Source organism: Tamandua tetradactyla, chromosome 6 (genome assembly GCF_023851605.1).
Source record: "Tamandua tetradactyla isolate mTamTet1 chromosome 6, mTamTet1.pri, whole genome shotgun sequence".
NCBI classification, from domain to species: Eukaryota; Metazoa; Chordata; class Mammalia; order Pilosa; family Myrmecophagidae; genus Tamandua; species Tamandua tetradactyla.
This window is the reverse complement of record NC_135332.1, coordinates 6536519-6558190: the sequence shown is the minus strand read 5'-3', so window position 1 is coordinate 6558190 and position 21672 is coordinate 6536519. Positions and strand designations below refer to the sequence as shown.

General features: G+C 43.0%; 1 protein-coding gene across 1 annotated transcript in view; it reads left to right on the top strand.

Annotated features, from left to right (window-relative positions):
* PITPNC1 (phosphatidylinositol transfer protein cytoplasmic 1) overlaps positions 1-21672 on the top strand; it is a 269957-nt gene that overhangs the window by 112538 nt on the left and 135747 nt on the right. The gene's annotated exons all lie outside the window — the stretch shown is intronic.

The following is a 21672-nucleotide window of genomic DNA, read 5'->3' as shown; positions in this document are numbered from 1 at the left end:
ATTTGAAAGTTTGGGGCTTCACATTTAAATACAGTTAAAGGAAGCTCACTCGATGTACCATATTCCCCATTCATGCTTCCACTCAATTTCACAAAAATAGGTTACTTGCTAGCTTCTGACTCATATCTTATTTTAAAGCCAAGTACACATACAAAAAAAATCCCTATCTCGTGAAAATTACAAACCCGTGCATCATGCTATGGAACTCTCTGCTCAAAAGAAAACATGCTTTGAAGTACAACTTATATTCACATCCTTTAGGTGTTGGAGAACAGGCTTCGGGAAACATCCATTAGGGAAGAGGAATCAAACGTCTCACACCCTGGTGGAACTCAGATTGCAGAAAGCGGTGTTTGGGGAATGGCGGGTCAGTTAGACTTCTCTGGGCTCACCTAGTGGAACTGTTTCTGTGAGAAAATGCATCGGGAGCTTTGAAACACTTTAACTTGAAAGCTAACCTCTGGAATATAGTCCACTCATATTGGAAGCCAATTTACTTCAACATGTCTAAGTACATAATCTACTTGCTTTATGCAGATGTTTGCAAATTTTTAGGAAGCGATACAACAGTCTGCCTATTTGGGTTAGCTTTCAGACTTCCCGTCATTATCACCAATATTGACATGTTGAAACTCGGGGCTGAGCTCAGGAAATTGGATGAGTGATGAGAAAGCGAAATAAACAACCTCAGGCCTTGCATTGTCCCTCCTTCCTCCAGCCCCAGCTTCTGCCCCACCCCATAGGGCACCCACGTGCAGGCTAAACCAGCCCTGTGTCCCAGATTACTCCAGGTCTATGGAAGGAAGTACTTAAGAGGCTCTACGCACATGGTGGTTTAATGGCATTCATTGGGTCTGCAGATCCCAGAATCGGAGTCCCTCCAACTCCTGTGGCTGCTGTGAGGCCCACTTTTGGCACACCCGGACCCTGCCTTGTCATGGACTCCTGGGTCCTGATCTGTCCAGAGCTGATGTGCATACCTCTCTTCTCTCCATTCCCCCACCCCAACCCCATAAAGGTGCTTCTTCCCTGGTGTAGACGGCTGAATTTCTGCTTCTGTTGCCTTCCTGAGTTGTTTCAGGAGCCTGCCTGATGCCTCAAACCCTGCAAAACAAGAGGGTGCCATTGAGCAGTGTGCAACCTGTGGAACTGCCCCCTTCATAAAGGCTCCCCTTTCCCTTTCTTACTCTGTCTAGCCTTCCAAGAACTGGAATCCTGCCCTGGAATTTCCCCTTTTCCTGGTCACCTTGTTATTTGAAAGGTGCATGCACCTTCCAAAATTTCACACCTTATAGAAATTCATTCTCATAATCCTTTCTTAGGGAATCGCCATTAATAAATGACTGTATAACTGTATTTTTTGTCTTTTTTTTCCCTGTTTTTATACGTGTGGGTGTTTTAAGAACAATTATACTATGCTTGCTTGACAGCTTCCCTTTTTTCACTTAACTGTGCATCTGGGACATCTTTCCATTTCTGCAGGTGAGGATCTGTTCATGATTTATTGACTATTGTATTCCATGATTCATACATACCATGATTTATCTAACTGCTCTCATTGATGGAGAATTAGAATTTTTCCTTTTTTTTTTGCTATTGCATAAAATGTAGTTGTGACTAGTCTTATGCATATAAATTTTACACACTTGCAAAAGTGTTGCTCTAGGATGAATTCCTAGGAAGAGTAGCTAGGTCTAGTGGTACAAACATTTTAAGCCTTATTAGACATTGCCAGATCATCGTCTTAAAGGGTCTGACCATTTTGCTCTCCAACCAACATTGTGATGAGGTCCGTTTCCCTCCACCTCATGGTCACAGGCTTGCTTTTTAAATTTTTACTAATTGGATAGGTGAAAAACGCTAGTTTGCATTAAAAAAAAAACACACAAAAACTTTTTTGCAGGACCTCCCATTGCTAAACTGATTATTTGGTACTAATTATTTGAGAGTGTACATTTTTTTGTAGGTTTATGGGCTGTAGCGTGTTGAATGGTGGCTCCCAAAAACCTACGTGCATGTCCTCAACCCTGGGACCTATAAATGTGACCTTACTTGGAAAAAAAGTTTTTGCTGATGTTATTAAGTTGAGGTTCTGGAGATGAGGTCATCTGGGTTACCTGGATGGGTCCCAAATCCCAAAACAAATGTCCTTGTAAGAGACACAAGGAGTGGAGACCCACAGAGAAGAGGCGAGACCACAGGAAGATGGAGGCAGACACTGGAGTTAAGAGCCACAAGCCAAGAAATGTCTGGAGCTGGAAGAGGAGAGGAGGGAGGGTGTCCAAGTCTGCTGACACCTTGATTTCTAAATGCTGGCTTCCAGAATTAGGAGAGAATAAACTTCTGTTGTTGTAAACCACCCCCTGTGTGGTCATTTGTTATGGCAACCTTGCCTTCTACATTGTAAATGCTAGCTATTGCCATTATTGTTATAATTAGTTGTAACCCTGTGTTTGCTAACTAATGCTTTCTGACCAGAATCAGTATTGAGATGGGGCCACAGACAGGCATATTAAGTCTTTGAAAGCAAAACTAGGCTAAAAACATTTGCAGTGCTCTTCCATCTTCTCTCTTCTCATCATTGCCCTGGGGCTCAAACATTCATGAGACTCCTTTGGCTCAGAAAATAACACTTGCCAGCACCTCTGTTTTAACTCTTTATTTTGAATGAGTTGCTTGTCATCAGAGGCTACAAGCTGGTAGCCCACGGGCCAAATGTAGCTCATAAACTTCTTGCATTTACACATGTTGTGGGTTGTTTTGTTTTGTTTTGTTTTTTAATTGGAGTCAACACTTAGAAGTTGGGGCAGTTACGGTGAAAATCTAGGTTTCGTCTTCTCTTGAGAAATAGAAGAAAATGTTGGATTCTCCAGTTTCCATCCTTCCCCCTTATGTTTTGCCCTCTCATCCCTCCTGTTCCCTCTAGCATGCTGGGCGTTATTTGTCATTCATCATCACCCGTGCTCTATAGTTTTCCTTATAGTAGAGGAATTTTTCTTGGTACCCATATCTCCACTAGAAGTGGAAAACTGAGACACACACACAAAATTAAAAGAAGCATATTTCTTATATTTCTTGGTATAAGTAAAAGATATTCCCATCTTATTAATTTGCAAGAACTTGCATCTATTCCTTTTACTCGTTGGCTTCATTCATTGACCTCACCTCCAAGCCCCTGTTCAAGAATGGAGATGTGACTCCTTATATGTCATGCTAGCTACGTGCCCTTAGGGGGCGCTCCAGGGCTCTCTCTATTCTCTTTTCCCCAGTGGTTCTCAACCTTACCCTGGGGTTTTAGAAAATACTGGTGCCTAGTCTACACCTCCAGGGGCAGGATTTAATTAACTTGGGGGTGCAACCTGGGTGTTGGGGTTTTTCACAGGTCCTCAGGTGATGCTGGGCAGCCAGGATTGAGAATACTTTTCTACCCTGCCCCACTCCACTCTCAAAAGAGCAGGAGCCCCAGTCCCTTTGTGGATGGGTCAAGAGGCAGAACGATTATTGTCCAGCCTGGCTCCTCTTAGGATCCCCACTTTTCCTTGGCATGTGATTCTTAAGAGCCCCAGTGTTTCCCCCCAAAAACCTGAGGGTCCAATGAGGCTGGAAATTCTCCGGCTTTGGAGCTGCCCTGCCTAGGAAGGCCAGGTGGTTGAAGAGATCACTTGTGCCCTATTCTTAGGGAGGAGAGAAATACTTCTATTCTTTATTTTGGTGTTTTCTCCTGTGGACTTTCCATCCTTCCCTCTCATGCTGGTAAGACACAGAGGACCAAGTTTTGGCTGTGGATTTTAAGACAAAGAAATCCAGATTGCCTGCCTGGCCCTAAGCCCAGGACCACTCGCCTGGGGCCGCGGGGCCTACCAGAGCCTGGGGGTGTAGGCTGGGGGATTTGAGGCCAAGCGCCAGCTGGTGTGAAGATCGCCTTAACTATGACAGCCTCTTGGCCAATCCTTCCCCTCCTGCTCCCCCACCCCCCACCACCAAATTGTGACTTAGAGTATTTAGAGCATCATTTTTTGTTTTATATTTACTTCCTTCACTAGATTGCAAGCTGCTTGAATGCAGGGATTATGCTTTATCCATTTTCATGACCTTGGTGTCAAGGTGCCCAGGATATAACTGGCATTCAATAAATATTTTCCAATGTATTTAACTTTTAAAAATCTTATTGGCTATTTTGTCATGAAAAACTGTATTCTTGGTGCTTTAGGGATACATAAAATTTTTAAATGTAGCTCATATTTTTCAAGGAGCTTGCTATCCAGTCATTCATTCATTCAGTTATTCAGCATTTACTGAGCATCTCAGCTCCACGGACTGGCCCTGGGGATATGATGTCAAGGTGTGTACTCCACCTTGAGTGGCTTCCAGATATGAAGTGAGCACAACATAGTATGAGAAGCACGGTAACATAATTTCTAATAATTATTAAAAATATGTAGTAAAAAATAAATAGTGCAAAACGCTAACAGAAGAATTATCACAAAGCAGAGCATGACTTGGTAGTTGCCAAGTGAAAGTAAAGCTCAGCTTTCCCAAAATATGCCCCAGGGGTAAGCAGCCCTAAGCAGTGTCCCCTGAGAAATGGGCTCTGCAGTAAAATCAGTAATTCACTGCGTGTTCTATAGTGCATGTCAGCACAGCAGAGGCTCTGACAAGGCGTGCATTTAAAACCCTGTCCAACTCTCTTTAACCTCCACCCCACATTTATTTGGCTGTGGTGCTCTTTTTCCTCACTGCAGCTATCATCCCTTAAAATAATTTTGACGAGAGAGATTCAATTTTGGGGGGACGTGGACCTTTGGAGAAACTGATGGTGGGGATGGGGTGTACCCAGATGTTTCTTCACACACTCATTGAAGTCCATCCAAGAACCCTGTCCATGGTGCAGGAAAGAAAAGAAGAGAGAAAACCCAGGTGGGAGGGGATCTATCTGTATGAGCCGAGGCAGAAGAGGCTGGAAAAGGTGGGTCTTTTTCAATGCCAGTCACTTTGTTGAGGGAGAGAGTGTGTAGGGTGTTGAGGGAGCGGGGTAGAAGTTAGGGGAGGAGGTGTGGAGATGGAGTTTAGACTGTGGAAGCCCATCCCTGCTTGGCGTAGAATTAACAACTGATTGGCCGTGAGGGTCAAGGCGGGGTCAGGTCTGTAGACGACTCCACTAACAGAGATTGGAGTTGGAGAGATTATTGAAAGAAATAGAAAATCAAAAGGAGGTACAACTCTAACATGTCAAAACCTATGTTGTTATGTTGCAATGCCCCGACTTGCCTTTATTAACTCGCGCTAAGACTCCCCACTGAGAATTCATTTTAAGAACTGAATTTGCATCTAACTGGGCATCCCTACCTTGAACAGTTAAAAATCAGATTTGTCTGACTTCTAATTTTAGAAGGAATCAAGCTGACCTTCATTTCGCTGTTGCTAACTGGAGCCCTGTTACCTGGGTGACTAGATTTACAATATGTCAGTATGCAAATACCATCTGCCCAAGAGGAAAAAGAAAGACCTTCCTCCTCTGGGGGTTGTGAGCAGTTCTGGAAACGTCTTCCTCGGGGAATGGGGAGGGAAGCGCACTGAAGGAAAGGAAAACCAGGGAGGAAGACCTGACATTTCTTCACCTTTAGAGTCTTTCCTTACTGTTAAAAAGGAGTTTGCAGTCTGCCTTATGGAGACCCCTTTGGGTATGTCACCAAGGGCTTAGGGGACACGGCTTGGGGGTTACAATTTTCCTTCTAGTGGCGTGAGCAAAGAATATATAGCTTGAGGGTATCAGAAAATGCTCAGATTCAGATCATGGCAATAGCTTAACGAAGGCTTTGAATATGTGATTCTTCCCTTCCAAAAATGCCATTTGGAATCTAATTTCCAACTGATAAAGTGTGTGAGCTAGATACGGAACCCGCATCTTTATCCGGGTGTTCTGAAGAAGGATGAATAGAAGCGGATATTTCATTTCATTTCCCTCCGCGCCAGGTTGACTGGGTAAGCTGAGGGATTTTCTCCCACACAATATCTATATTCAGCTCTTGTCCTGCGTATTGTGGCCCGGCTGGGCTTCAGAATCCACATTTGGAAACACTCAACTCCAAAGGCAGGGAAGTTCTTCTGTTCCCTTTCATGAAATAACTGTCCCATCAGCTGTCAGCTGTAGGAATCTCTCCCACCCACACGTTTTATGAGTCCAGATTAGATGGACTCATTAATTTTCATTTTCACTTTAAAATCTTTAGGACTTCTTATGAGTGGGTATGCTTCTTTTAACTGCTGGGTGCCAGGATTTGCGTGGGAAGAGGACTTTCCAGGAACAGGGCCGAAAACTTGCTCCTGGCTTCTAATTTTGTCCACACTGGAGACTGACCTGTGACCTCCTCTCTTCCTTGCTTTCCTCGGCACCCCTATCTCCCACCTCTTTAAAAAGCCCTCTTACCATCAACCCAAAATTGTCAGCAGCATGAAAATGTGAAGAAAGTCACTTTACTTACCATGAAACTTTCACCCAGCCTCATAAATAACCTTTTATATGGATGTCAAACAGGTAGACATGTAATGAACGCCAGAGGCAGGAGAGGATAGAGCCTGGAGCTTGACTGTGGGTTCAAATCCAGGTGCCCCCACTTACTGGCTGTGTGACCTTGGGCAAATAACTTAACCTCCATGTGCATTAGTTTCCTCATTTGTAAAATAGGGATGCAAATACTACCTAACTCCTAGGGTTCTTGTGAGGATTGAATGGTATAAATTCTTTAGAAACATGCAGAGTCCAAAGAGGTCAGTATTCTGTGTGACAGCTTTTGTTACTGCTGCTTTTTGTTGTTGTTGTAAAACTTAACAAACATGCAAACATTCTTGACATACAAACATTCATACGTGGCGTACAACCAGAGGGTCACAGTGTCATCACATAGTGTGTATTCATCACCATGATCATTTTTTGAACACTTGCATCTCTCCAGCAAAAGAAAGAAAACAGAAGAAACTCACACATACCATACGCCTTACCCCTCCCTCTCATTGACCACTAGTATTTCAATCTACTCAATTTATTCTAACCTTTGTTCTCCCTATTATTTATTTTTTATCCATATATATATATACATATTTTTTTCTTTTTGTTTTGCATGGGCAGGCACCGGGAATCGAACCTGGGTCTCCAGCATGGCAGGCGAGAACTCTGCCGCTGCGCCACCATTGCCCACCTTATGTATATTTTTTATTCATCTGTCCGTACTGTAGATAAAAGGAGCATCAGACACAAGGTTTTCACGACCACACAGTCACATTGTGAAAGCTCAATTGTTAAGCAATCATCTTCGAGAAACTTGACTGCTGGGACACAGCCCTGCAGTTTCAGGTCCTTCCCTCCAGCCTCTCTAATGCACTGTTACTGCTTCTTTTGCTCATGTGCAGGAGGGGTCATGGCATAGTCCTGCAGTTTGCGGTGGAAAGGTAAATTCCAAGGATTTGTTTACAGGCTGTGACTTCCCTCTTCCTTCTTGCCAGGCTCTAGTTCCTGGCATGCATGTATCAAACCTTATTTCCCATGTGAGGCCCTCCTGTAAAACTGCAGTCCGTGTTGTTCATTCCTTACCCCTTATACACTTTCTGTCTCTGCCACATAGTTCGTTATTTGGATGGATATGCTGCCTTAGCTTCTAAATGTCTATGGTGTCAAATTTAGCTCTTTGTGGTCCCAGAAGAATAGTGGAAAGATGCCAAGTTGCTGGATAGTTGCACTTGATGTTTGTTCATTGAATGTGCCCAGGCATTCTTATCCCATGGCTTTTGAAGTTACTTGTTTGTCCTTCTTGTTTCTGCAGGTAATATAAAATTTCAAAAGTACATATGAGAGCTTCAGGGAAATTGCAGGGTATAAATTCAACATGCACAAATGAGTTATGTTTCTATACCAACAGAGTGAATAATCTGAAAAGGAAGTTAAAACAATGCCATTTACAATAGCCTCTAAAAAAATAAAATACCTAGGAATGAATTTAATCAAGAATGTGAAAGTCTTGTGCATGGATAACTACAAAACATTGCTGAAAGAAATTGAAGACCTTTATGAACAGGAAGACATCTCTCATTCATGGATTGGAAGGCTTAACTTGGTTGAAATGTCACTATTACTCAAAGTAGGCTACAGAGCCAATGCAATCCCTATCAAAACTCCAATGGCCTTTTTTGTAGAACTGGTAAAACCAATCCTCAAATTCATTTGGAATTGTAAACAGTTCCAAATAGCTGAAACCATTTTGAAAAAATAAACAAAATTGGAATTTTGCAATATCAAAATTTACCACAAAGCCAAAGTAATCAAAACAGTGTGGTATTGACATGAGGGCAGACATATAGGCTACTGCAATAGAATTGAGAGTCCAGAAATAAACCCATATACCTATGGCCAACTGATTTTCAACAAAAATGCCAAGACCATTCAATACACTAAGAATGATCTTTCCATCGGATGGTGCTGGGAAAACTGAATCTCCACATGCGAAATAGGGAGACTGGATCCCAAGCTTTCACCATATGCAAGGATGAACTCAAATTAGATCTATAGACCTAAACATAAGAGCTAAAACCATAAAACTCTTAGAATAAAACACCAGTGTAAATCTTCATAACCTTGTATTTGGCAGTGGATTTTTAGTTATGATACCAAAAGCACAAGCAACAATAGAAAAAAAATGGATAAATTGGACTTCATTGAAATTAGATTTGTGCATCAAAGGATATTATCAAGAAAGTGACGCTACAACCTACAGAATGAAGAAAATAGTTCAAATCATATATCTGATAGGGATCATACCCAAAATATCTAAAGAGCTCTTATAATGTAACAACAAAAGACAAACAACCCAATTTAAAAATTGCTGAAGGATTTGACTAGATCATTCTCCAAAGAAGATTATACAAATGGCCAACCAGCATATAAAAAGATGCCCACCATTATTAGTCGTTAGGGAAATCCAAAGCAAAAACACAGTGAGGTACCACTTATTATCTGCCAATATGGCTATAATTTTTCTTTTTAAAAAGGGAAATAACAAATGTTGGCTATGATGTGGAGAAATTGAAACCTTGCATATTGCTGGTGGAAATGTAAAATGTTTAGCTGCTATGGAAGACAGCTTGGCAGGTCTTTAAAATTTTAAACATGGAATTACTGTATTAACTGGCAATTCCACTTCCAAGCATATACCTGTCCTAGTTTGCTAGCTGCCAGAATGCAATATACCAGAAACAGAATGGCTTTTAAAAGGGGGAATTGAATAAGTTACTCGTTTACAGTTCTAAGGCTGAGAAAATGTCCCAATTACAACAAAGCTATAGAAATGTCCAATCAAAGGTATCCAGGGAAATATACCTTGGTTCAAGAAGGCCGATGAAGTTCACGGTTTCTTTCTCAAGTGGAAGGGCACATGGCGAATACGGTGTCATCTGCTAGCTTTCTCTCCTGCCTTCTGGTTTCATGAAGCTCCCCGGGAGGTGTTTTCCTTCTTCATCTCCAAAGGTTGCTGGTTGGTGGACTCTTTGCTTTGTGGTGCAGCAGCATTCTCTGCTCTCTCTGAATCTCCCATTCTCCAAAATGTTGCCTTTTTCATAGGATTCCAATAAACCAGTCAAGACCTACCCAAATGGGTAGAGACATGTCATCACTTAATCCAGTTTAACAACCACTCTTGACTAAATCACATCTCCAGGGAGATGATCTGATTACAGTTTCAAACATACCATGTTGAATAGGGATTATTCTACCTTTATGAAATGGGATTTTGATTAAAACATGGCTTTTCTAGGGAGCATACTTCCTTTCAAACCAGCACAATACCTAAAAGAATTGGAAACAGGAACTCAGACAAGAATTAGTGTTGTACATACACTTTCATAGTTGCACTCTGGAAACACCTGAAATGCCAATCAGTTGAAGAATGGATAAACAATTTTTGGTATGTCCAAACAATGGAATATTATTCAGCCACAAAAAGGAATAACATACTAATCCATACTACTTTATGGATGAACCTCTAAAATAATATGCTGACAGAAGCCAGATACAAAAGGTCACATATTGAATGATTCCATTTTATGGCAGGACCAAAATAGATAATTCTGTAGAGACACAAAGCAGATTGGTGATTGTCAGTGGCTGGGAATGGGAGGGATGGAGAGTAACTACTTAATTGACATGGGATTTCCTTTTGGAATAATGAAAACATTTTGAAACTAGAGAAGGTTGGTGGTTGCACAACATTGCAAATGTACTAAATGCCACTGAACTGTTCACTTTAAAGTGGTTAATTAAAAAAAAACAATTTTATATTATAAGAATTTCCCCTGAAAGGAAAAAAAGAAGTTTGAGAAGCATCCATATATTCTACTGCAGAGTTTAAAGTCATTTTTAGATATTTGGATTAGCCTAGGTTAATTTAGTCTGTCACTTAAATTAGAATAAAGGGGGACTTAACCCATAAGAAAAACATGAAAAATGCAAGTTATCAAGGATGGCTTTTCCATGCCAAGCTCTTTGACTAGAAGCTATATTCATGTGATTCATAAGTAAATTCTGCAGGGATGTTGCTGCCTTCTACATTGCAATTCTATCGTTTACTACATCCCTATCCTGTAATTTGCCACATACTGAATGCAGCTTCTGAAACAGGAATAGAAGTATCTTTTCAGGTCATATCTTCGCCTACCACCCCCCGCCCCCACCAAGTTGAATAATTCACAGCTAGCTCTTTGGGGAGCCTTTACAAAGAGTTAAAATGCAAGAGTTTTCGGGACTTTTCGACAGTAAAGGGATTTACTGCATTGAGCTACTCTTACATTCACAAACAGGGCATTTGCAGGGGTCACCTTCTAACCCCCTGAAAAATAACCATCGGTGTTTCATCAGAAGAATCTACTGATTGATACTTCTGGTTTAAATAAGTAATAGGGTTGAAACCGGTCCCAGGGCTGACACAGTACTTTTTTTGAAGAATGGTTTGAGATGCCCCAGCATCCCCTAAAAAGCTTGTCATGGATTAGAGATCCAAGAGAGAAGCTAGACTTGGCTTTACCACATCCTGTGAAGAGCAACACTTCCTGATTCTTCCTCTAGCCTACATTCTCTTTTCTCCCTCTCAACTCTTGGAAAACATTGTAAATTATATTTCATCTTGGCATTACCTTAGGAGACCTGTTCTTATCCTCCCTTAAGAGGATATGCCCAGGAACCAAAGGGACACCAACTGTTGATACAGGAAAGGACAGGGATACCAATCTACCTTCGTGTACCAATTGGTAGAGTATCTCTCCAGGCCATGAAAATAAGTCCAAAATGGAATAGCAGCTCAGAAAACAGATTTTTAAATGCAGCAATTCCTGGATATGTACCAAATTGACTCTATTTTCTCTGTCTTCTCTAACTACATGAATAGACCAGGACTGATAACCATTTGCTCTTCTCATTCAATTATCAGCTTTGTTTTTCCCAAAAAAATGGTCCCTTTCCTGTGCTTTCCCCTGCAGTACATCCTCTCTGGCTGCGAGTATCATGTATTTGAAACCTGGAGCCTCTCTTGCAAAGAGGAGTGAGAAAAGACCTTGGAAATTTCCATCCTTAAAGCCAGTGATCTAACTTGGCTATAACTTTCTCCTGGCATTGCTGGATAGTTAGCAAAGCCCTGGAGATACTTGCATCGCCAGTTAGCTCTGAAGCAGAGGGATTCAGTGACCTTAAATATTACCGAGAACTGATTTTTCTGTACATGAAGTGGTTTGAATAACTTTTTCAAAGTATTGAAAACTCCCATTGTTCAGTTGAGCATGAAGTGGCTAGTGCTGCTCTTTGCATTCAGTTTGCCCTTCTGTTCTCAGAAGGTCTCAAGGACACTAGAACTAATTGCTGTGATTCCTGGAAGTAAATATCTACTGTTAACCAGTACTACAGCTTCCTGTGCTGCTGGCAGTCATTTCCATACAGGGTTGATACACATAAGAGACCCCACAAACGTGCTTTTCTAATTCCGGAAAGCCCTTGCCACCCCCATAGTATTTATACCTCTCTCCCGGGAACACCCCTGTTTCGGAGGCCAGGGTAAATGAGATTAGTGTGACCAAAGGGTGGTGGCAAGGAGATGGCACAGGACCCATTTCCCAGGAAAGTGCTATATCGATTTCCCCCCTTTCTGGTCTTTGATTGGCTGTGGATTTACACTGGATAGTAAACACCGTTGCCCTGACTGCCCTCTAAAGGTCAGACCTGTCACCAAACCTCTCCATTTACTCAAGTTGAGATCAGTTTCACATTTCTCAGCAAATAGTTGATGGCTCTGGCGATCGGTTCAAGTTCCTTCAGCTCATCCCTTTCATCGTCAAGACAAAGCCATTCAGGAAATCCTCCTGGTAGCCAGAGATTAGGTGTGTCTTGTTCACAGCGATCGGTGCCTTCAGTGGCTCCAGTGCCTGGCACACCCTTGCGGAATGAGTGAACCAGAGAACAAACAGGACCGTAGGAACCCAGGCTATCTCCACCGCGGAGGCATTGGGAGACCCCAGGTTCTGCCGCTAGGGCTGGCTGCACTTGTGGTTTGGGATGGGGTCTAGCCCTTTTGCTCCCTTAATGCTTCCTCATGGCGCTCACTAATGGCTACTGTGTCAGGCTTCTCATTTATAAGTCCGAGGGGTTGTGACGCCTACTGCTTTAGCTGACACTTGGAAAGTAACCTGTAAGTGCTGTGCGTTATCGTTCGGCTCTTCAATCAATCTCTGGGTGGAATGAATTCTTGGGCCTAGACTTTAGCGCCCCCAAAGGCAAGTCACTGTTGGATAACACGCGATCTTACTTTTCATATACTCTTCATCTTAATGCTGTCCTCCTGAACTCAGTCAAGTCGGTTACGCTGCCAGGCAGCCGAGAGTGCTTAAACAATTTGCACAGTTTTGCAGCAAACACCGAGGTAAAGTCCTTGGTGTATGAAACGCATCTGAGCTCATCCCATGGAGTGATGTTGCCTCTATTTCTGTTCAGTTCGGTTCCCAACTTAGGAAGGGTTAAGCATCAGTCTACAATGCTGTTAATATTAGTTTGTCACAAAAGGAGGATTTTTTGAATTAAAATGTCGATAAACCAGCTCCTTCTTACATCTTTTTATCTGCTTTCTCATTCCTGCACCCTGGCATACTGACATAGGTATTGCGTAAACAAGGCACCTGAGAGGGCTGCTTATAAAAATCCAGGAGAAAAGATAAATATGCGATGATGCACTGATATCCTGAAATATGAGCTGCAGGTTTGTATTTTCTCTGTGGGATCGGATATTGGTTTTCGTGGTTTATTGACCCGGCAGAAGAGAGATCTGACAAAACACCAAAGAACTTTGTACTTTTTTTTTTTCTTTTCACTTCCTTGTCTAAATGGAAAACTCTGCAGATTGAATCACAGAGCCAGGAAGGCTGAGGGAGCCAAATGGTTGTGTTCCCATGCTGGACAAAACCCAAATCCTCTCCAGTGCTTGGAGGAAAACTACACTGCACACTGCTTTCCTAAAGGAAGAAGGGATTGACGTTGGTCTGACTTCAGAGTTACTGTCAGCCCAAACTTCAGGGCTGAGGAGCAACTGGAAGGGGGCAGAATGTGGAATGTGACAATCATGTTGAATAATTTGGGGCTCATCCAACCAGACAAGTCCCTGCCCTGGCAAGCCATCAGCGTCCCACGTAGCATTGTCACAAGCGAAGGCATTTTAGATTTCCCATGTCTGCTTGGCTCAACACCTTCAAATAAACTTCCAACCCAAGATCCATCAGATATAAAAGTCCCTGTCTGTTTGGTTTGTTTTTTTGTAATTTCATAACTGCACACAATCACTGTTAGATGACCACCTTGTGGTAGGAGCCACACTTATTGACAGATGAGTGTGGCTTTTTATAATACGTCTCCGAGGCTTTTTATAATACTTTCGGAAAGTTTGATCTGACTGCCATCTAATGAAATTTTTACTGAAGGGAAAGATTGTCTTGGGCAGATGGTCAAGGTTGTGCATTGTACAGGTGTACAGCAGATGCCTAATTCTCTTATAGAGCTGTAGCTTTATGGGAAAATGAATGAAACAGCTATTTGAGTTCCGATCAGACCTCATGCCAAACAGACGGAGTAAGAGCTACGACTGTTTGTACACAGTTTTATAATTTACAAAGCATTTTAATTTGCACGTTTTTTCCTCACTTGATTCTCACTGTGCCCTGTGAGATATTTTATTAGCCCCATTTCAATAGGAAGGAGCCTGTGGCTCACATAAGTAGTTTGTCTAAGGTTACAAAGCTAATAAAAGGCAGAATTGGGAGTGAGGCTCCTGGTTTCCATTTTTAAAGCCCCAGTGCTTTTCATCACAGCCCACTGAGAACAATTATCACCTCTCTGGGAGCCCAGGTAATAGCCAGTCCTCCGGAAGGGAGGGAGAGCGTCTCCCAATGCATCCCTAATTACCAGTGTTCCACCTTCTAAGCTTAGAAACCCTCGGCCTGCCCCTGAGCCCCCACCCCTCCGCCCCCCCCCCCCACAACCAGCCTCTCAAGTCCTTATAAAACCTGGCATAGTGACCCAACCTTGAGTCAGTTTCTCCAGATCAGACCCTTCAATAAAAATAAGGAAGCCACATATGGGGACATTTGGTGAGGCAAAATAAACCAGGAACAAAAGAGCAATTATTGTATGGTCTCCTTTAGAAAATGCTTATAAGAAAACAGGGACCTAGATTGTAAGCTCTTAGAGCAGTCACATTTAGTCCAGGGTGGTAATTACTATTTCTGGATTTGGAGAGACTATTTTATATGTGTATAATCTGGAGTTCAGAGATAAGAACAAAGCTGATCAGGTCAGGATTAAGGTAATTCAGAACCCAGGGGTAAGGAAGACATTGTCTATATTTTAGAACCTCACCTACTCTTTGAGACCAAAGAAAGAGAGGTTTATTTTGTCCGGAACGTAAATTTTCTGTAGCGCATAATCTAACTCAGCCTGTCTGAGAGATCATTTAAACAATCCAAACATAGGGAGCCCAGAGTAAGAATGAGGGCCTTTTGTGTAGCTTAATGTAATTCCTGGATACTCTTAGAATATATTACGCAGATAATCAAAAAGTATTGGCAAAGTCCCTTGAGGGATGGGAGAAAAAATATGGAACTATTAAAGTTAACCATTTGGGAATCCCTTGATACTGTGTCAAACGTTAGGGACACCCAAATCAATAGGCCACAGCCTTGATCTTGAGAAGCTTATGTATGTAGTAGAGAAGCTTAACCTGCCTGTAGGTATGTCGAAGAGTTGTTTTGGACGACCTCTTTTGTTGCTCAGGTGTAGCTTCACTCTCTCTAAGCCCAAATCTGCAAATGAAATTATTGCCTCCCCCGCCCCTATGTGGGATGTGAAAGTCTCTCTGGCAGCAAGGGAGATGACTCCCAGGGATGAGTCTGACCCTGGCACTGTAGATCAAAAATTCCATCCTGACCAAAAGGGGGGAAAGAAGTGTAACAAATAAGGTATCAGTGGCTGAGAGACTTCAAATAGAGTCGAGAGGCTACTCTGGAGGTCACTCTTACGCAAGCTGCAGTTAGACATTGCTACCTATTATGTAACTTGCCAAACCCCCAACCAAAACCATTCCTGCCAATCCTAAACAACCTGGGGCAAGATGTAAGATTCTAGGAAGGTTCCATGCACTAGGGTAACATTCCAGAAACCTACAACTTCCAGATGGGTCCCTGGACCAGATAAGTCCTGAAACCTAGAGGGGTCAGCATCTCTAGAACATCAGCTAGTTCCATCTCCCTACCCCATATTATTGAAAGTTAGAATGCGCTTAGCCCAATTGCCCTAAAGAGTGGGAGAAAGAGCCAAGGTGATGGTAGAGTTGTACAGAGAAGGTAGGGCTTAACAAACGAGTATAATTGCTGATGTATGGGATCTGTCCAGTAACTATTTGTTGAAGATTGCTTTGAAAACTATTGCTTTTTCTTTCTTTGCTTTGTATATATGTTATATTATACAATTAAAAAGTTAAAAAAAAATAGGGAAACCACATATGCAAGCTACATTGTCATTTTCTAGTTGCCACACTAAGTAAAAAGATGAAATTAATTTTAAGAAATATATTTTTTAGTGTTTTTATTGACAAACCTTTTATTGACATACATTCCATACATGATGTACAATCAGTGGCTCACAATATCATCACATAGTTGTGGATTCATCACCATGATCATTTTTTGAACATTTGCATCACTTCAGAGAAAGAAATAAAAAGAAAAAAGAAAAAACTCATACATACCATTCCCTTTATCTCCTCCCTCTCATTGACTGCTAGTATTTCCATCTCCCCAATTTATTTTATCCTTTGTCCCACCTATATTTATTTATTTTTTATCCATATTTTTTTACTCAATTGTCCATGCCCTGGATAAAAAGAGCATCAGACACAAGGTTTTCGCAATCACACAGTCACATTGTAAAAGTTATATCTTTTTATAATCATCTTCAAGAATCAAGGCTACTGGAACACAGCTCAGCAGTTTCAGGTACTTCCCTCCAGCCACTTCAATATACCATAAACTAAAAAGAACATAGATAGATATGTATATCTATATAATACGTAAGAATAACCCCCAGTATAACCTCTCGACTCTGTTTAAAATTCTCAGCCACTGAAACTTCATTTAGTGTCATTACTCTCTTCCCTCTTTTGGTCAAGAACACTTTATCTCTTGATGCCGGGTCCTAGCCCACCCCAAGCTTTCTGCTGCACACTGCCAAGGAGATTTACACCCCTGGGAGTCATGTCCTGTGTAGCAGAGAGGGCAGTGAATTCACCTGCCGCATTGGCTTAGAGAGAGAGAGAGAGAGGGAGAGAGAAAGAAAGAGACCATCTGAGCAACAAAAGAGGTTCTCTGGGTTGACTGTTAGGCTTAATTTTAAGTAGGCTTAAGCCTGTCCTTTGCAGGAATAAGTTTCATATGGGTGAACCCCAAGATTGAGGCTCGGCCTATTGATTTGGTTGTCCCCACTATTGCAAGAATATAAAAATTCTCCAAATGGGGAAGTTGAATAGTTCCTCCTTTCTCCCCAGTCCCCCAAGGGGACTTTGCAAATACTTCTTTATTCACTACCCAAATTACTCTGGGATATATTGGGGCATCACACTAATAAGGACAAACCAACAAAATTTCGTGTCCTATTCAAGATTCCATGTACTTATGGTATTAACTAAACTGACCATACAAGTTAAGTTAGGAAATTTACTACCCAAAATATAAATTTTGCACCAAATAAACATCTTTTCCTTTGGTCTCACACTGAAGTTAAAGTTTTAAAATATGGGCGATATCATCCTTTCCTCTGTATTCTGATTTACTTTAGTCCTATCCTGATCAGCTTCATTCATATCGCTACTCCAAGTCTTATCACTTTTTCAACTTTTTTTTTTTTTTTTTAACATGGGCAGACACCGGGAATCGAACCCGGGTCCTCTGGCATCGCAGGCAAGCATTCCTACCTGCTGAGCCACTGTGGCCAACTCACTTTTTCAACTTTTTAAACAATTCCTGTATGGGGTAGTGCTGACTTTCATAGCTTCAAAGCGCTAACTCTGAGACTCAGGTGTCACGTAAATACCTGAAGTTTCTGGGAATAATCAGATTATAAACAAACAGCTTAAGAACATACTTTATTTAACACAGTGTATCCAAAATACTATCATTTTAATATATAATCAACAAAAAAATTATTAGAGATATTTGACTTTTTTTTTTTATTGCACTAAGTCTTTAAAATCCAGGGTGCATTTTACACCTAATGTAATCTCAGTTCAAAACCTAAACTTTCATTGGAGATACTTGACCTATATTTGAATTTCCTAAAATTTACCATTGGGAAAGTGGATGCACATACCCACGATGTTTAAAATATACTTCATGGTTTTCCAATAACTGAATCAAGAGTTGGTTTTTAAATGTACATTAATTAAAATGAAAAATCCGTTTTCCCATCACACAGGCCACATTTCAAAGGCTCACTAGCTGCGTGGCTGACTCGTGGCTAGTCCTGGAGAGGGTATGTCCGGGTGGACTGCCAGGGCTGGCAGAGACTGGCTGCAGTACAGATGAACTACATCAGGGACCAGCAAACTTTTTCTGTAAAGAGCCAGATAGTGAATATTTTCAGCTTTGCGGGCCATATGGTCTCTGTTGCAGCTACTCGACTCTGCTATTGTAGTGCAAAAGCACCCACAGAATGAGTAAGCATGGCTGGGTTCCAATAAAACTTTATTTACGAAACAGGCAGCCACTCCATCATAGAGCTAGAACGGAGTGCCTTTCTGTGCTATTGACTTTACTGTGCTGTGGATCAAAGAAAGCAGCTGGCTCTAGTTTTCAGGCACGAGGTCGTTAAAACTTGGCCTCCTTGTATCACCTTCCTATGCGTAATTACAGTTTTGGCACCATTGGCGTGCAGCCAGCAATGCACCTGAATCCTGTACAGTGTTTTATCTTTCGGGATGCTGTGTTGTGTGGGCTCCTTGAGTATAAGGAGGCAACTGCTTCACTGTGTGTTGAGTTCCCTGTATTGAGACTGGACAAGGCTGGAAGAAAGAACTTCAATAAAAACATTAATAGCAATAGGAATAATTTGAGAAAAGGCCAAGAATGCCAAATTATATTACCCTCTGGTCCACTGTCCATGCAATCAGAGTGAGACAGGCGGGAATCACACCTGTTTCGGAGATGGAAAAATACACAATTACACATTAAATCAGAGGGGCAGGTGTTTTTCCATGCTTCTGTGTCAGCCACCCATTTCAGTGTAAAAGGAAGGGTACAAATTCTGACTCGTGATTTTGGGCCTGTCAGTGTCCGAGTCTTGCCATTAGGAAATGACTCCATCTGGAGTTGGTAATGTTTATTACAGAGTGGTGGTGCCCAATTTTCACATCATGATGTTCAGAAATGGTTTGGGGATACATGGAGGGAGAGGAAGAAATCGGGAGGGGAGGGAGCAGGGATTGACTGGAAGGAAGATGATTCCCCTTTGGGTCTTTACTTTGCAGAGGTCTCTGAAGCTCAGCAGTGGGTGGGAGAAGTGAGTGAAAAGCAATCATAGCTTGGAATTCTGTTCAGCCTAAAACTTTAGGTCGGATATTTCTTCAGACAAGGATGATGTTTAATGTATTGTTGGAGCTCAGTTAATAATTCCTCACCATAATCATACGTTTTGGCTTGGAGCTGCCCTTTTTTCATTGAGGTTTGAGGTGGAACTGTATTAAGTAACTTTTATAGAGTTTGCGAAAGTACAAAACTGATGAAAACACTTGGCTTCTCCAAAGTACGTTATGCAACTCTGCCTACCCTCAAACGCTGTAGCTCTTTACAATACACAGCACCGTGCTCAGGTAGGAAAGATCTGGAACCCCGTGATATTTTTTGACATCGGAGATAATTATTTGGGGTAGCTGTTCTGGTGATAAGTCACACTGAGGCTCAAGCCTGCAGCACAGAACTGTCTCTAATCATGACTGCTTCTGATGATGATTTACCCAAGCTCTGGAATTTTAACAATGGCTTTTACAAAGTTAGAGCTTAATTGCTCACCATTCCCTAAGTGAGCACAGTTTAAACAACTCATCTTTCACAAGATATCAGACTTTTATTACTCATGTTTTGAAATAGCAAAGTTCAGAGGTAGTGGCTTTCTGCACCCTCTCTCTTTTTTAATTACAGTGAGGCTGAGATTTGTGAAAGCAGTTCACCTGTTGAAGAAAGAATTCTGAAGCTGGGCAGAGTCAAAAGAGTATAGATGTGTGATGTTCAAATCCCAGCACTGCCGTTTAGAAGCTCCTGGTGTGGGGAAAGTCTTAGCCTGGCCTGTAAAAACCTACCTGGACGAATTGCTGTGAGTGTTAGAAATGAGTATAAAGCACCTCGCTGATGCCCTCCCATTAAGAGCCGGTCAATAAATGGAAGCTGTCCATTCCATTTGGCAGCCTTCTGGATTTTGCAGCCTTCCTTTGACATATAAGTTGGTTTAGAGATGGTGATCAGGCATGTGGTATTTTCACTAAATTAGAAAAGGGGCTTTGCAAGAAATTAGTATTGAAAGGAAATAAAAAAACAAAAACAAGCAGGCTTCCTGAAGGTGGAACACTTTATCCTTGGCCCTGCTAGGTACTGAGCACGGTCCAGGAGAATGCCGCACCCTGTGCCTGGGTGGTCCTCAGCGTTTAGCTTATCAGATCCCTGACGCCCCTCTCCCCACGGCCAAATGTGAAAGGTCTGGGGTGGGGTCCCCGGATTCTGCCTTTTTAGAAAAGCAAGTGACTCCCGGTCTACCCACTCCTCTCTCTAATTGGAAAACTATTCTATGCTTGTGGCTGCCAGTCAGTTTGTGGTTTAAAAAACAATCAACCCCCCCCAAAGCCCTGTGTGCTGATGGTCACAACCAGCTAGCGGGTGAGCGTTTCCCCACGGGGAGCGAATGCCAGCCCCGGCGACGACGCGCGCCGGCCGCGGTGTCCGGGCGGGGTGGGCTCAGGCTGGCGTGTGCCCCGGGCCCCTCCGCCTGCCGCGGCTGACCCAGCGCCACCTTCCGGGCTCCACCCGACGGGGGGGGGGGGCTCCGGAGCTGCGCGCGGCCCGGCCGCCCGGCGGCGTCTGGCCGGTGACTTGTGTGTGTGACGCGGCGTCCTTGATCCCGGACATTTTGCACGTGGGGGTGGATCGGGGCTCCTGCAGGTAACCCGGGAGGCAGACACGGCCCTGCCGCCAAACCCCCAACGAAGGCCCTGGGCAGATTTCGGGGCAGGGGTGTGCGTTTCAGAAGCAGCGAGTCCACGCGCATGCTTTGAAGACCCACTCAGCGCCGAGCAGTGGCCAGGGAAGGCGCCCACTCGCAGGGCAGCTGCGCGCGCGCGTCACAGCGTTTTGGGCCCATGTGCATAAGGTGGGATGTGGCACTCTCGGATGCGTCGCCCGGATCTCAGAGCCGTAAACTTTTTCTCTCCGTCTTCCCCCTTGGAAAGAACAAAAGTAAAAACAATATTGGACTAAGGGGAGCCAGGCCAAGCATCTGATCCTAAAATTAATGATTCATTGATTTTATCCTTATTTTTCCTCTCTTTCATTCCTACCTATCCACAGCACTCCTCTTGCCCCGCGCCCCCAACACACTCACACACATACACACATACACACACACACACATACACACACACACTCACACATCAAAAGCATCAAAACCATCGCGGGGAGGGACGTGGCACAGATGAGAGGCAGAGCCGATGGAGAGGCTCTCGTTCTCATAGTTCCTGGGCATGGGCCCGGCTGGCCTGATCACACTCCCCTCCCCCCACCTGAGGAGGAAGGAGGGACCTCAGGGTGCCTGTGTACCCAAGAGCCAAGGCCCCAGAGGCCAGGCTACCACTCAGCCTTGGAGCCGCCAGCACTGTTGGTTTTACATTTCACCCATCCCCTGCGTGTGAAATTTAGTTTTCTCTCTTCTGCACTTAGATGTACGTCCCTGCCGTCTGGGGCCCCTTTGGGAAGGGCCCAGAATCAGTCATTGCTAGAGCCTGGGGTCCCCTTTCCCCCAGCCCAGTCCTCGGCAATGATCCCCAGTGAGGATTAGCTTTCTAGAAC